General features: G+C 44.5%; 1 protein-coding gene across 1 annotated transcript in view; it reads left to right on the top strand.

Annotated features, from left to right (window-relative positions):
• Positions 1-16,845, top strand: part of LOC122942431 (heparan-alpha-glucosaminide N-acetyltransferase-like) — a 458,936-nt gene that overhangs the window by 408,464 nt on the left and 33,627 nt on the right. The gene's annotated exons all lie outside the window — the stretch shown is intronic.

Here is a 16,845-nt window from a genome sequence, read left to right as displayed (position 1 = left end):
TTTCAAAATTTCATGATTAATGTAAAAAAAATATGAAAATCAGACATCATATGGTACATGAGAAACCCTTTTTAACAAAGCTAGAACCAGCCCTGTATCTCACATGAATCCAGTGACTGTAGTGCAGCGGCGGCATGAAGCGCAAAGGCGTCATAGCAACCAATGACGCCATGCGCTCCTGCTCTGAAAAGGAATCCAGCCCAGCATACCACGGACCACTCTCGGCCGCGGAACACGGCCATGTGCATTCGGCCTTATTGTACTGAATAACTCAGTGGCTATACTAAATGTTTCATTACATGCAATTACAAAAGTATTCAGATCTAGGTGCTGCTTTGAATACTTTAGAATATTTTTCGTTGGACAACCCTTTTAATAGAGACTAGACTTGCAAGTGGTGAACTGCAAAGATCTCTTTTGACTACTGGATGTTCAATTCTAGTAACATAGTAACATAGTTTATAAGGCTGAAAAAAGACATGTTGATCCAGAGGAAGGCAAAAAAAATTTGAGGTAGAAGCTAATTTTCCCCACAAATTCCTTCCCGACTCCAATCAGGCAATCAGAATAACTCCCTAGATCAACGATCCCTCTCTAATAGCTATAGCCTGTAATATTATTGCACTTCAGAAATACATCCTAGGCCCCCCTTCAACTCTTTTAGTGAGTTCACCATCACCACTTCCTTGGACAGAAAGTTCTGTTAGCCTCACCTATAATGATGGAATAGAAAAGGTCCAAAGACAGGCTACAAAACTGGTGGAAGGTATTAAGCATAACATTTATCAAGAAAGACTTGAAGGGGTCATCCAGGGATTGATAATCATGACCCCCACCCAATTAATAATGATCGGCACCCCCGCCAACCAGCTGTTTCAGGGATCTGCCACCCAGCTCCCAGAGCTTTCCAAGGACAGCGCCGACATTATATAGCGGCTGTTCTTAGTACTGCAGCTCAGTCCTATTGACCTGAATGGTGCTGAGCTGCCACTGGACAATGTGACTGATGTACATTGACGTCCCATGGCCCAGGAAGCACTGACCCATTCTAACAGCTGATAAGCAGGGGTCCCAGGTGTCAGACCTCGCTGATCGGATTTTGATCAATAAAATACTATATAACCCCTTTAAAGAACTTAAAGGGGTTGTCTGACCTCAGACATTAGGGGCATATCGCCACCTATGAGGCCCGCACCTATCTGTAGAACGAAGCACACAAGAAATGAAGCCTGGAGCTTGGCTATTCTCTGTGCTCCCATAGGAATGAATGGAGGGCAGCTGCACATGCGCAGTGTGCCCTACTTCATTTTGCGGGCTCCATTCTAGAGATAGATGTGAGTCCCAGAGGTGAGAACTGCACCTATAAGACATTAGAAGCATATCCTGGCGATGGGGCCCCCAATGTCTGAGGGTAATTTGTACAGTCTAGAGGAAAAACGGAAAAGGGGACATGATCAAAATCTTTAAAAGATTAAAAGATGTTAAAGGATTAAATACAGTTCAGGAGAGAAGTGTAACAACATTTAGCTTTGCCATTTAGAATTTCCTCCCTGCCAGATGCTTGATTCGTCCTGATGGAAACATCTTTGGAAATGATATTTCAAATGGCTGATCATTGTTGGTTGGTTTAAAAAGTCTTGGTATTTATTAAAAGTTAATCAAATGTAACAAATATCCGGTAATGGACAAGAAGGCCGCTTTAGTTTACTTAACTGGCTTTGCTACCTTTGCTTTGCAGTGTATTAAACTATGCAATTATATGAACATGTTTATACAGGCAACCACATGGGTTGTACATTTTGTACTTAAGGATCAGATTTACATTGGCAAAGCTTATTGACACACAACCAATTCTATCTACCCCATTGTTTTAGTAAACATTTTATAGTGTTTCTTTGGGTCAAGCTTTAGATAAGTGCACCCACTGGTAAAAATCCCAAAGGGATGACAACACTGCCCCACTCTCTCCCCTATCACACATTGCTCCAGCTCTGCTCAAGATGTCTTTAGCAGTGCGGCTCAGAGAAAGGTACAAGATTCCTCTCGAGCAGGGGGTCCCGTCTGTAAGTGGATCCGTCCCACCTAGTCCTCGGGTTAATATGACTTTTGAATCTGGGGCTGGAGAGGAGCCTATGCAGTTGGGCCAGGTTTCCTTTCGCTTAGGTGATAGGGATTTTAGGAAGCTGAATAAGCTATGTTACTTCTGTGGAAAAGAAGGTAATTATGTGTGTCCTTTTGTTAAACCTCAAAGCGGTAATGAAAATCTACAGAGGTATTCACATAAAGAGAAAAAAAAGACTTCCCTGACTTGGTAGTGTGAATGGGGAGTCTGAGCAAGCAAATTTGCATTCTCCCTGCAGTACCAGTTTCCTCCTGCCTGCCATGGTGGCGCTAGACTCAGGAAATTTTGATTTTGGGGTATTTGTTGACAGTGGTGCGGGGGTAAACCTTATTGAGTTTCAGTTTCTCCAAAATCTTGGTTTTAGAACTAGCACTTTAGATAAAGAGATACCAGTGTTTGCTATTTATTCCTCCCCTCTCTCACAAAAGAGTCTTACTCATATCGTTCATGACATTCAGTTAAGGGTGGGTGATTCACATGTTGAGTCCATTTCTTGTTTTGTTATGAAGGGCTTCCCTGCTCCGATGGTTCTGGGTTTACCGTGGTTAATAAAGCATAACCCTACTATTGACTGCCAAACAAGACAAATCAGTAGCTGGAGTGAATTTTGTTCGGACAACTGTCTTCTATCTCAGGGGTGTCAACTACGGTCCTACCTCAGTTTCTCTCTGATTTTGCAGACGTATTCTTGGAGGGTGGAGCTCAGGAGCTGCCTCCCCATCGAGAATATGATTGTCTGGTCAATCTCATCCGTGGAGCTAAACTGCCAAAATCTCGACTATACAACCTTTCCCAACTCGAAAGAGAAGCTATGCGGAAGTACATTGCAGAGAGTTTGGCAAAGGGACATATTAGGCCATCTAAGTCCCCTGTGGCCGCCAGCTTCTTTTTCGTAAAAAAGAAAGACGGATCACTTAGACCGTGTTTAGATTTCCAGGAATTTAATCTCATTATCGTCCATGATCCGTATCACCTTCCTTTGATTTCTGATCTATTTGATCAAATTGTCGGAGTCAAGGTGTTCTCCAAGTTGGATTTAAGAGGAGCTTATAATCTGATCAGAATCAAGGAAGGAGATGAGTGGAAAACGGCCTTCAATACACCCGAAGGTCATTTCGAGAATCTTGTCATGCCCTTTGGTTTAACTAATGCACCAGCGGTCTTTCAGCGATTTGTCAATGATATTTTCCATCATTTAGTGGGAAGGTTCATTGTTATTTACCTTGATGATATACTAATTTACTCACCCGATTTGGAGACCCATCAGGATCACCAAATCAGCAGAATAAATTGTATGCAAAATTGGAAAAATATGTATTTGCTGTCCAGGAGCTAACGGTTTTAGGATACCTGCTTTCTGACTCTGGTTTTCGTATGGACCCCGAAAAGGTCCGGGTGGTACTAGAATGGGACCGGCCTGAGAATCAGAAAGCTCTGATGCGTTTTTGGGGTTTTACCAATTACTACAGAAAATTCATCTTGATTTATTCCACCATTGTAAAACCTTTGACAGATATGACTAAAAAAGGCGCCGACTTTTCTGTTTAGTCGGATGAGGCATTACATGCCTTTTGTGCTATAAGAAATATTTTGCGTCTGCTCCCATTCTGATGCAACCTGATGTGTCTCAACCGTTCATCGTGGAGGTTGATGCATCAGAAGTGGGGTCGGAGCAGTTCTTTCGCAAGGTCCCTCCCCTAGAAAATGGCGTCCGTGTGCTTTTTTTTCTCCAAGAAACTCTTGGCTGCTAAAATAAATTATGATGTAGGAGAGAGAGTTGCTGGCCATTAAATTGGCCTTTGAAGAATGGCGTCATTGGTAGGAGGGGGCTACTCATCCTATTATGGTATATACTGACCACTAGAATTTGGCTTACTTGCAGTCTGCTAAGTGCCTGAATCCTAGACAGGATAGATGGTCACTGTTTTTTACTAGGTTTAATTTTGTGTTCACCTTTTGCCCTGGGGTTAAAAATGTCAAGGCAGATGCGTTTCCTGGGAGGAGTGATTCGGAGGATCCCACTCTGATTTTGGCTGATGGGGTGGTGGTTTCTGCTCTGTACCCCGAGTTGGAAATGGAGGTGACGGGTCCCAGGAGGAAGCTCCTGATTCTTGTCCTCCAGACAAGTTGTTTGTTCCTGCTGAACTGCGATACAAGGTGTTCAAGGAACATCATGATACGGTCCTTGCGGTACATCCTGGAAGAAAATCCACCATAGATCTTATTTCCCAGAGATTCTGGTGGCCAGGGTTGCGCAAGGGTGTGGAGGGTTATGTGACAGCTTGTGAGACCTGTGCACGCGCAAAGGTGGCTCACACTCGGCCTTCAGGATCCCTTTTTCCTTTATCCATCCCGTTTTGTCCTTGCGTCATTTGTCCATGGACTTTATTACGATTTACCGAGTTCCTAAGGGAAAACTGTGATTTTTCTGGTAGTGGACCGCTTCAGTAAGATGGCCCACTTTGTACCGTTGCCTAGCTTGCCCAATGCCAAAACTCTCGCTCAGGCTTTTATTGATAACATTGTGAAACTACATGGCATTCCCTCTGATGTGGTGTATGATAGGGGGACGCAATTTGTTTCCAGGTTTTAGAGTGCGTTCGGCTCTCGTCTGGGAATTCAACTGTCTTTTTCTTCGGCTTTTCATCCCCAGTCGAATGGTCAGACAGAGCGCACTAACCAAAACCTGGAGACCTATTTGAGGTGTTTTGTTGCCGAGAATCAGGATGACTGGTCCTCGTTCTTGTCTCTAGCCGAATTTGCCTTGAATAAACGTAGATATGAGTCCATTGATAAGTCGCCATTTTTTGGTGCATATGGTTTTCACCCACAGTTTGATACTTTTTCTGGGACTGGATCTTCTGGGATGCCAGAAGAGGAGAGATTCTCTTCCGCCTTGCCATCTATCTGGCAGAAGATCCAAGTTAATTTGGAAAAGATGGGTGAAAGATATAAATGGATGGCTGACAGGAGACGTATGACTGGTCCGGACCTTTGTGTGGGTGATTCGGTGTGGTTGTCCACTAGAAACATTAAGCTGAAGGTACCATCTTGGAAATTGGGTCCAAGATTTATTGGCCCTTACAAAATCCCTGTGATTGTCAACCCGATGGCGTTTCGTCTGGATCTTCCACAGACCTGGAAGATCCATAATGTGTTTCACAGGTCTTTATTAAAGAAATATGTGGAACTTGTGGAACAATCTCCATTGCCACCTCCCCCTGTCCTGGTGGATGGCAATTTGGAGATTGAAATCTCTAAGATTCTTGACTCGCGTGTTCTTCGGGGTTCCCTCCAGTACCTGGTGCACTGGAAGGGATACGGTCCCGAGGAAAGAATGTGGGTTCCTGCTGCTGATGTCAGTGCTAGCCACCTGGTGAGGGCCTTTCACAGGGCACACACAGGGCACACATGGATAAAGTTGGTCCGGGGTGTCTGGAGGTCACCCGTAGAAGGGGGGGTACTGTCATGCCTTGCCCTGTGAATGTGCAGAAATCTGTCAGACTGGCTGCACATGTCTGACTTCTTTGTTTGTTTTGATTTTGGTTTGAGCTGGATCCACCTTCCCTCAGGTGTACTCGGTTTCATTGTTAGTGAGGCTATTTATCCCTCCTTCACCCAGTAGCCTGTGCGGGTCTTATTTCTTTCCTGTGAGCTTTTGATTTGTGGTGGATCGTCTGCTCTACTCTGCTAAAGATAAGTCCTCTCCTTCATTTCCTTTTGTGTGTTTTATCTAGGCCTCTAGGGAGACTCTTGCTTCCTCCTGGTTTGAAGAAGCAGGTTGCCTCTTCCCTTTTCCCTGCTGCTTAGGGTTTGCCCAGGGTGTTTAGGTTTAGGCACGAGGGCATGTGCATATCCACCCTAAGGGAATGCTCATGGGCACAGCAGTTTAGAAAAAGCTTTTAGGGATCGCTAGGAGGTGACCATTTTCTCCCTAGATTTTGGGCCTAGTCGTTTGTTCTGTTTGTTTTCCCGTGTTTGGTGATTTCCCCGCTTACCTACCTATCGTGACAACCTCCAATATCAGATAATTTGGGGTCTGACTCCAGACACCCATACCATTCAGTTTAAAGGCCTGAAGCACTCATGGAAGACTTGCATCCTCTTCATTACCAGGCACACAGCCTTTCATTCTGTACTGGCTGTATGCATAATTACCAACGTTTCAGTTGGTAAAATTGGGGCATGTGGTCTGCTGCGGGCATTCTCCATTGTATGCATTTTTGCTGGGGATTGCTATTAGCAACGGATGCCATGTGCAGGATTTGCCCTGCCCTGAGGATATGCCCTGCCGCTGAGAATGTCCCAACCTCACCCAGAAACACCCACTTTAGGGGCAAGGTCTATGCTAGCCCATTTCCAGCCTGGGACAGCCCAAATTTGCTGGGACTGTCTCTGAAAATCAGGGACATTCCCACCACATTCAGGACAGTTGGCAAGTATGCTGATAGTGGTAGTACATGTGGCTTGTTCTTTTCACAGAGCTGCAGTAAGCTGCAGTACCACGCTTAGCCACTTTAAAATGTAGGGCATTGTGACCAATAAAGAATGACTAGGCCATAGCGCTTACCTGAGCACTTCAGCTCTTTAGCTAAACCACATGAGGTCACAACTAAGCTTTGTAAAGTGGTAGTATTACTCCCCTTTCCTGCAAATCCATGTCTCTTTTAATACATTCCTGTCTGTGTTCCCGCCTGTGTTCCCCTGACATCACAGTTCAGTTTTCAGTTCAAGTTCATGTTTTAGTTGTCCTAGTCTGCCTGCCTGTGCTAGAGCAACCAAACAATATATCAACACACTGTTATACATGCAAACAATGGAACTAGAGATTAATCTGGATAAGGTTTTTACTATACTTACTATATATAAAAATTAGAAGCTCTATGCACACATTTTTGACCAAACATGTGTTGGGCCTATCTTTCAAGGACAAGGTGGCAAAATTCAGGGTGGTGTAGGAACCAGAATAACAGAATAAAGTGGTCTTAAAGGCCAGAAAAACACATATGCTGTTGCGCATTTCTAACCGCGGGAGCAAATCCTGCACATGGCATCCGTCTTTGTGGTACATGTGGTACATGTGGTCTGCTGCGGGCATTCTCCATTGTATGCATTTTTGCAGGGGATTGCTGTTAGCAACTAACAGCAATCCCCTGCAAAAATGCATACAATGGAGAATGCCCGCAGCAGACCACATGTACCACAAAGACATCCTACACAGGATAGCCAAATGTGCTGATGTGATTGGCTATATAAAAAACAGAAAATGGTGCACTACAATGGTAAATGCAATTGACAATATATGGATAAACCCTCACACTGATATTAAAATGAGACTTTCGCCAATATATTCTTATATCAAGAACATACCGCAGCCCATGCAACCCGTAAAGGCCTCTTAAAGTGGCACGGGACCTAACGCTATGCCTATGGACAATTACAGATAGGCCATAAAGTCCGACACACAGCAAACAGCTCCCAGTTACCTCCATTTTATGCATTTTTGCTGGGGATTGCTGTTAGCAACGGATCCCATGTGCAGGATTTGCTCCGCCGGTTAAAAATGAGCAACAGTGTATGGGGTTTTGAGCATTTTCTGCCTTTTAAGACCACTTTATTCTGTTATTCTCTTGGGACATGCACGCCCGTGTGGCAACTCCAGGTTTGAATGTGCCTTGATTTTGATCTATGGGTAACATTCAGGTGCACCTGCGGCCTGCGTCACATGAGTCAGTGATAGGTGGGACTCGTAGCCTCCTCCCTCCTTCCATTGTATGCGTGATTTCATGCTGGAGGTAACTTGGAACTGTTCGCTGTGTAATTGCCCATACGGCATAGGTACGTTAGCGTTAGGTCCCATGCCACTTTGAGAGACCTTGACAGGGTGCGCGGGCTCCGGTATGTTCTTGATATAATAATATATTGGCGAAAGTCTTATTTTAATATCAGTGTGAGGGTTTAGCCATATATTGTCAATTGCATTTGCCATTGTAGTGCACCATTTTCTGTAAATTTCTGGTGTAGGAACCAGCTATATTTAGCAGATTAGCAGTAGGTAGATTAGCACTGGGCTGATTACTCATCTGCTCGATTACTGAACGTTGTGTTTCTGACTAATGTAGCTCAGAGTCATGGACCTATCTGGTTCAGATCCAGGGACTCGGTGCTCTATTTAGAGTTTCTACCACAAGAAATACTGTTATGTAGCTGACTGACATTAGCGATGCACTAATGTCAGCACTACATAACAGTGTGTTTTCTACATTTCTCCCTGCAGCCGTTCTGATAAAATAAGCACTTTTATAATATGCTAATGAGCCTCTAGGTGCTATGTGGGCGTAAAATCAGCACCTAGAGGCTCCGTCTACTCACCTTTTATACCGCCCAGGTCCCCTGTTCTGCCCGCCCCGCTCCTCTTGATTGATATCACGGTTTACAGCATCACTCACGAAATCCCGCGCCTGCGCCGTTCACTTCTGTATTCGGCGCAGGCGCAGTGAGTGAAGGCCGCTCTCCTGATGCTGGCTTCCTCACTGTGACGTAGTCGGCGCAGGCGCAGTGAGGAATCCGGCACCAGGAGCTCATCATTCACTCACTGCGTCTGCGCCAAATACAGAAGTGAACGGCGCAGACAAATAGGGGTGAATAATTGAGGGATAACTTGAGTCCAGACCTTGTGATGAAATTGAATAGCAGCTTTACTTTGCATAAACGTTTCTCCAAACAGTTTCAGGCTTTGTCTTTTTCCCAGCAGGCTTTAGCATTAAAACTCTGGCAGGCAAACTTGTCTCTGCTACATCTGTCGCTTTCTAGCTCTGCTGTACTGACAGGCTTACTGTATAACTTTGCTTTTTCTTTAGCTGCACACCACTTGGTAGTCTGACTCTAAGTTTGGCAAGGAAATATTCCTCCTGGCTCCTGAGGCTTCAAGCTTTGGCCTCCATCTCCAGCAGAGCTGAGGGTGCTCTGGCTGGCTTGGCTTGGCTTGGGCATGTCCAACAGAGATGTTCCCAGCACACCCTCCCTTGGCAGGGGGTAAGCTGAAACTTACTTACTCTGGTCCCCACCCTTCCTGCATGAAGTGGGACTTGCCTATTCCTCCACAGAAGGGGGGAGTTAGAATAGAATGGAAAGCTCCATTCTACCTAACTGTAGCTCTGCCATATTGGCTACCACCTGTTGGTGAACCAGGCATATTACATTTGAACATAACAGTTACATTAGAAATAGGAATGCACAGTGTAGTAGACCTGAAATACAGTAAATACACAAGATGACATATATTAGCATACACAGATAGAAGCAGAGCGTAGGTGTGGTAATGCCACTCTAGAGCGTCACACCTATATGTAGGGGAAGCAGAACTTGCAGGCTTTCTGTATACATCTTTTTTCATTAAAAAGCATAGTCAAATCAAGCAAATTATAGTAAACTGTAGAGAAATGTATTAAACACTCCAGAATTCTGGCTTGAAAACATCCCCCAAAAAGTTTGGCAATTTTTTAAACTTGTTTGGCAAACATTTGTAACATTTTGCATTTTTACACCACTCCAGTTTTGAAAAACGGGTGAGAAAGTGGGCGTGGTTCACCTGCCATGCTGATTTTCGCTAGGTTTATCATCTGAAATGTGAAAAAAATATTGTTACAATCTTACTCCAGTAATCGAGTGTCATAGAAAATGAAGTAACAGCTCAAGACAAAAGTATTAGACTTAAACATTGTAGGAACATTTTATAACTATGGTACAAATTACACTAATGCAGACTCCTGCATTACCCTTATGATAAATTAAAATATAATTCCTAACATTTCAAAAAAAAAAAAGCAAAAAGAAAAACACAACTAAAGTTTTCTAGCCACAGGAATAGTCTGATATGTCAGAGTAAAGTTTTATATGCTATGATACATGGAACCCATGTAGTGATTTCACCTTTAAGAGATAATGTCTCGGAGAGAACTCACCTTTTATGATGCTTCAGTGTCAGTGATAATTGTCCTATTAACAGCACAGGCTGCACAACCCATCATAGTGACAGGAAAACAATACAATCACACCGACAGCAAAAGTCACAGCTGCCCCATCTATGATAAAATTAACTTTGATTTTGTGTCATGAGGATGTTCATTAGTGACAAGCTGGGAGCTCAGCATAGAGTCTAACCCTGCTCCATAACTCATCACCACAAGTAAATAGGACTCATCCTACCTGAAATGCCAGAGCAATATTGAAACTATTGTGTGTTCATTACAAATAATGGAATTATAATTTCCTCTAATTGTGCATGAGTAATAATGAATAGCATTAGTTTGGAAGCCAGAAGTATAACCAGTTTATACTTCAATTTAACAAAGTTTTAATCTTATAATACAAGTTGAGTAGAGTAAAAGTTCAACCAACAAAATGCAGACCTAATGGTGCAAATACTGCGGTATTGATCGTATATCCCTATGAATTTCAGATGGATTGGCTGTATAGTAGGCTTTGAAGCCCTGACAGTAATTTAAGTCAAGAAAATAGAGTACATGTTTCTTTTCATTAGATTTCTGTGTAACATGTTGGACAAATGAAATTTTTTATATATCGCCCCAAAAATGTTATACAATGACGACATATATCACAGTTAGTAAGCGACTTTTATAGAGTATGCATTATTAGAGGATCATTCTTTGCATTCCACAACGCTGTGTGGGTTTTTTGGCATTAGCATTAGGACTCCCTTCGTTGTGGACCCTTGGTGGAGGAAGCAAAGCATTGTTCGTAACTCCAGGATTGATCTGCATACCTGATCTGACACCCATACCATATGTGACATGGCTCCAGTAAGGCAAGCCTGAGGAATGTCATAAAGCCTCCCTGTGGAGTGAGGGGGGCATGTACAGCTTGAGCACTATAGTAACATTTACATCCTGTTGCAAGGCCCTCTTAATCTTCAGAAATAGTAAAAAAAAGGATAAATGTCAGATCACCAAGATCGTTTTTCAAGCTAAAGGGGGTTTTTATGTTTTCCTACTTTTGCACAATTTAAACACTTTTTTTTTTACAAAATAGTTTGCTTTTGTTTTGCAACATTCTAGGATCAGAACATTTTTATGTTTGCATTGATGGAGCTTTATGATGATGATTTCCTCTGGGACTTTTTAGTTTTTTTTTATTGTTTTTTATTCCGCGCTAACGGGTTGCCGACCATTTACTGCATTTAGGGTGCCGCCCCACATAGTTGTGTGTGTTTTTTTTTTTCTCTCCAAAAAAAAGCGTCAGAAATGCCTGGCTTAAGTCTCATTCACACGTCAGTGTTCCACGGACGTGTGCTGTATGTGTTCTCCACGGACAGCACACGTCCCGACGTCCCAACAAATCAGTGTTTTAGCATGGTCCGTAGGTCCGTTTTTTTTAGCACGAATGCATGCTTTATTTTGTCCGTTTTCATGGATCCATCCCTCCCATTATAGTCTATTGGTTCGTGAAAACCACGGATGCAACACGTATGCCATCCGTGTTTCACGGATCATTTGGAAGAGATGTTTTGAAAATTACTTTTCAGCTGTGCAGTGTCAGTGAAACATGGATGTCACACAGACAGCAAAATAATGTTCAAACGGACCGCACACGGATCCATCACGGACTTCCTCACGGAGGCTTCACTGAGCACCTTTTCACGGATTTAAGCACAGACACGAAGGGTTTAGTCAGCAGTTCTCATAGCATTTTGGTCGGCGTTTTTCAGGCTCTTTGCCAATATAATATGTTTTAGCCCGGGTGTGTGCCTTGCATTTTTTTTTATAGTAAAGTATGTACACCCAGTGCAGGCCGGAATCAGGGCTGCAAGGCTGGATGGAGGCCTGGCATGACTGGGGCTTGGAGGGAGAGGATTCGGGGTTACAAAGGGTTAAGGAGGAAGAATAGTGACGGACGGGATGGAGGTGTGGCTAAGGGGTTAAAAGGGTTAGCAGGGGCGGGAAAAGGGGCCATTTAGTGAGGACGGCAGTGTGGCAGCAGCCCCCTCCCACCCACCCCATTTTTGTTGTTATTTTTGGCTGCTATTTGCCTGGGGTTAGGTTGGGGTCCTCGAGTGTCGCTTAGTGTTGGGGTTAGGCCGGGGGGTTGCGAGTGGATTACGGATGGTCCGGCAGTGATTGGAGGGTAAGCTTTGTCATACCGGTGGGGGGTCCTTGGAGCTGGTGGTTATGGTGGCTCTGGCGTGGTGGGGAGGGAGCCAAAGGAGGCTCTGGACTCCCCAGGTACTGGTTTAAGGTGTGATATGGCGGGTAGCGGCCCAAGTTGGTTGCCCTTGGTTACCGGTTCCTGCCTCTGAGCTGGCGTTCATCGGCTAGAGGTAATTTAACTGAGGGCGAGGCCAGTTATCCGTCATTTATGGGGCTTTAAGGACCCTCCCCGTGTTGGCATTCATGGGTTCTTGGTAAGGTTTTATTTGTATTTATGTTAGGCTACTTTCACACTAGCGTTCGGCTGTCCGCTCGTGAGCTCCGTTTGAAGGGGCTCACGAGCGGACCCGAACGCCTCCGTCCAGCCCTGATGCAGTCTGAATGGATGCGGATCCGCTCAGACTGCATCAGTCTGGCGGCGTTCAGCCTCCGCTCCGCTCGCCTCCGCACGGACAGGCGGACAGCTGAACGCTGCTTGCAGCGTTCGGGTGTCCGCCTGGCCGTGCGGAGGCGTGCGGATCCGTCCAGACTTACAATGTAAGTCAATGGGGACGGATCCGTTTGAAGATGCCACAATATGGCTCAATCTTCAAGCGGATCCGTCCCCCATTGACTTTACATTGAAAGTCTGGACGGATCCGTCCGAGGCTATTTTCACACTTCGTTTTTATATGCCAATATAATGCAGACGGATCCGTTCTGAACGGAGCCTCCGTCTGCATTATTATGATCGGATCCGTTCAGAACGGATCCGATCGAACGCTAGTGTGAAAGTAGCCTTATTAATAAAAGGCTGCTGTGGCCATATAATCCACTTGCTGAGTCTGTCATTATTGGGAGGGGGAGTGGAGTTTAAGAGGTAAGCGACTCGACAATACGCCGGTCATGTAATTTCTCCTCTGTAGAGCAGTGTGGGGAAAATACGTTTGTTATAAAAAGCCAGACAAAAACACCTTAAAAAAACAACAGCACACATTAGGCTACTTTCACACTTGCGTTCGGGGCTCCGCTTGTGAGTTCCGTTTGAAGGCTCCCACAAGCGGCCCCGAATGGATCTGTCCAGCCCTAATGCATTCTGAGTGGATGCGGATCCGCTCAGAATGCATCAGTCTGGCACCGTTTGGCCTCGGCTCCGCTCAGCAGGCGGACACCCGAACGCTGCTTGCAGCGTTCGAATGTCCGCCTGGCCGTGCGGAGGCAAACGGATCCGTCCAGACTTACAATGTAAGTCAATGGGGACGGATCTGTTTGAAGTTGACACAGTATGGCTCAATTTTCAAACGGATCCGTCCCCCATTGACTTTCAATGTAAAGTCAAAACGTTTGCACTATCATAAACAAAACAATGCAAACGGATGGTAATGCAAACGGATCCGTTCTGGACGGATCTAAGCGTTTGCATTAGGCCCCTTTCACACAGGCGAGTATTCCGCGCGGATGCGATGCGTGAGTTGAACGCATTGCACCCGCACTGAATACCGACCCTTTCATTTCTATGGGGCTGTTCACATGAGCGGTGATTTTCACGCATCACTTATGCGTTGCGTGAAAATCGCAGCATGCTCCTCTTTGTGCGTTGCGGTGCTATAATCCACGCAACGCAGGCCCCATAGAAGTGAATGGGGTTGCGTGAAAATCGCAATCATCCGCAAGCAAGTGCGGATGCGGTGTGATTTTCACACACGGTTGCTAGTAGACGATCGGGATGGAGACTCGATCATTATTATTTCCCCTTATAACATGGTTATAAGGGGAAATAATAGCATTCTGAATACAGAATGCATAGTAAAATTGCGCTGGAAGGGTTAAAGAAAAATAAAAAATAATTTAACTCACCTTAATCCACTTGCTCGCATAGCCGGCATCTCCTTCTGTCTTCATCTGAGCTTTGTGCAGTAACAAGGACCTTTGGTGACGTCACAGTCATCACATGATCCATCACTATGGTAAAAGATCATGTGATGGATCATGTAATGACCGGAGTGACGTCACCACAGGTCCTGTTCATGTATTTAATGCTCACCCCAGGTCCTGTTCAGCAAAGGAGCTAGAAGGAGATGCCGGCTACGCGAGCAAGCGGATTAAGGTGAGTTAAATTTTATTTTTTTTAACCCTTCCAGTGCAATTTTACTATGCATTCTGTATTCAGAATGCTATTATTTTCCCTTATAACCATGGTATAAGGGAAAATAATACAATCTACAGAACATCGATCCCAAGCCCGAACTTCTGTGAAGAAGTTCAGGTTTGGGTACCAAACACGCGCGATTTTTCTCACGCGAGTGCAAAACGCATGACAATGTTTTGCACTCGCGCGGAAAAATCGCGGGTGTTCCCGCAACGCACCCGCACATTTTCCCGCAACGCCCGTGTGAAAGAGGCCTTATAGGTGCGGATCCGTCTGTGCAGATACCAGACGGATCCGCACCTAAACGCAGGTGTGAAAGTAGCCTTATACATTACAGATGCATAAAAAAAGGTGGAATGTGCTAGTTGGAACTTGTGATGTAACATAAGATAGGTTTATTGTATCTTATAAAAAGAAGTATTTCTCTCTAACTAAATGTTTTCCTTTCAGTATATATTTCTGCCTAAAGTTTTTCAATTTTACAAATCTTGTTTTATATGGTAAAAATATACAGTCCTTTTCTCTAGTGTTTTATGTGTTGTCATCACAAACAACATGTTTTTCAGCTCTGTACCTGATTCTGTACCCATACAATTGGATCATCTCAGAAAAAACATGTACATATAGTAGATTTACATAGTTGCCAACAGTCGTGAATTTGATGAGACTGTCCCTAATTTTCAGAGGCAGTCCCTGCAAATTTGTGCTGTTTTGGTCCAAAAATAGGCAGTGCTTATGTAAGCCCTACCAATAAATGGTCAGTCTCACTCGAATTAGGGTGTTCTTTGGAAAGGTGTCTATTTGTCCTTATTTTACCAATTGCAATGTTGGCAAGTATGGATTTGCTAGATATTCGCCATGGGGGTACAAAACCTCTAAGATCACAAAGTTTACAAATTAAACAAATGTTGACCAAAACCCCTTTAATCCCCTTTAATCCCCTTTCACCTGGGTGCATTCAGTGGCTTTTAGTATTACCAAGGCTGTAACTTCTAGCAATAAGCAGAGATAATTTGAAGTTTAGCTATGCTCACACATGTTAGTACAGAATAAAGCACAGATGACTGGTTGTCAGTGAAGCCTGGCAGGTGACTGGTGAGGAAGGTTTCTGTTGAAGGCCCTTAATTCTTCAAAGCATTTCAATACTTCATTATCTGACTTCTATAACCTCAAGTCTTTGAGGCTTCCGGACATCCAGTGCTATGGTGTTTTCCGAGGAACATTAATGAAGTGTTTTAGAATGTGCCAGCTGCTTGGCTTGTGTACTTTCCTCTTGGATTATGCTCATCTACAGTCTATTTGGATGTGCTTACTTAATCAAATGGCATTTATCATGTAGACAACGTTAATACAAGGCACTACTAATGTACTGTGATTGTCCATATTGCCTCCTTTGTTGGCTTAATTAACTTTTTCATTGCCTTATACATTTCTTGTATCCAGTGGTTAGACCACCCAGCAATCCAGCAGCAGTGGCTGTGCTTGAACACTATAGGGAAAAGTGCTGACTATGTACATTCCCACATTCCAGCCACCAGAGGCACCAGTGCATTTTCCTATAATGTGCAAGCATGGCCACCACTGTTGAATTGCAAGGTGGTCATAACTAGTGTTGTGCTAACTGAAGCATCTGAAGTGGAATTTATTCAGAAATTTAGAAAATATTTGATTTGCAATGAATCTTAATTTTATCACACTTAGTTTTTCCTAAAATGGCGGCTGCACGTGTTACAAAGTGAAAGTAAGAAGTCCGGGAACATGAGATCAACCATAATGCCGTGCAGCCAGCCAATCCGCAGATAGCCATCCCCTGTGATGTCACAGCCCTACAAAACCCTCATCCCACGCAGTCTCCACCATTGTCTTGTGAGCTGAGCTTAAAGAGGACCTTTCATCAGAATTAAACTTCTAAAGTAACTATACCGGCGTGTAGAGCGGCGCCCAGGGACCCCCCTGCACTTACTGGTATACCTGGGCGCCGCTCCGTTCTCCGGTAATTGCCTCCGGTATCTTTACAGTTAGGCTCCACCCAGGGGAACCTGCCGTCGGCTCATTCTCCAATGCTGCAGCGCTGGACAATCACAGCGCTCAGCTCATAGCCTGAGAGAGAGCTGAGCGTTGTGATTGGCCAGCGCTGCAGCATGGGAGAAGGAGGTGCCGGCAGGTTCCCCTGTGTGGAGCCTAACTGTAAAGATACCGGAGGCAATTACCGGAGAACGGAGCGGTGCCCAGGTATACCAGTAAGTGCAGGGGGGTCCCTGGGCGCCGCTCTACATGCCTGTATAGTTACTTTAGAAGTTTAATTCTGATGAAAGGTCCTCTTTAAGGAGAGACATCACAAGCGTTCATGCGCTAGGGACAGTGTTGATGAAAACTGGTTTAAAAAAGAATATTGGAGAGGGTGAGTGCAAGGGCAGTTCAGGGAGACT

This window comes from Bufo gargarizans, chromosome 6 (genome assembly GCF_014858855.1).
Source record: "Bufo gargarizans isolate SCDJY-AF-19 chromosome 6, ASM1485885v1, whole genome shotgun sequence".
Classification (NCBI taxonomy): domain Eukaryota; kingdom Metazoa; phylum Chordata; class Amphibia; order Anura; family Bufonidae; genus Bufo; species Bufo gargarizans.
Note: the sequence above shows the minus strand (reverse complement) of the source record. Positions and strands in the feature narration are given on the sequence as shown.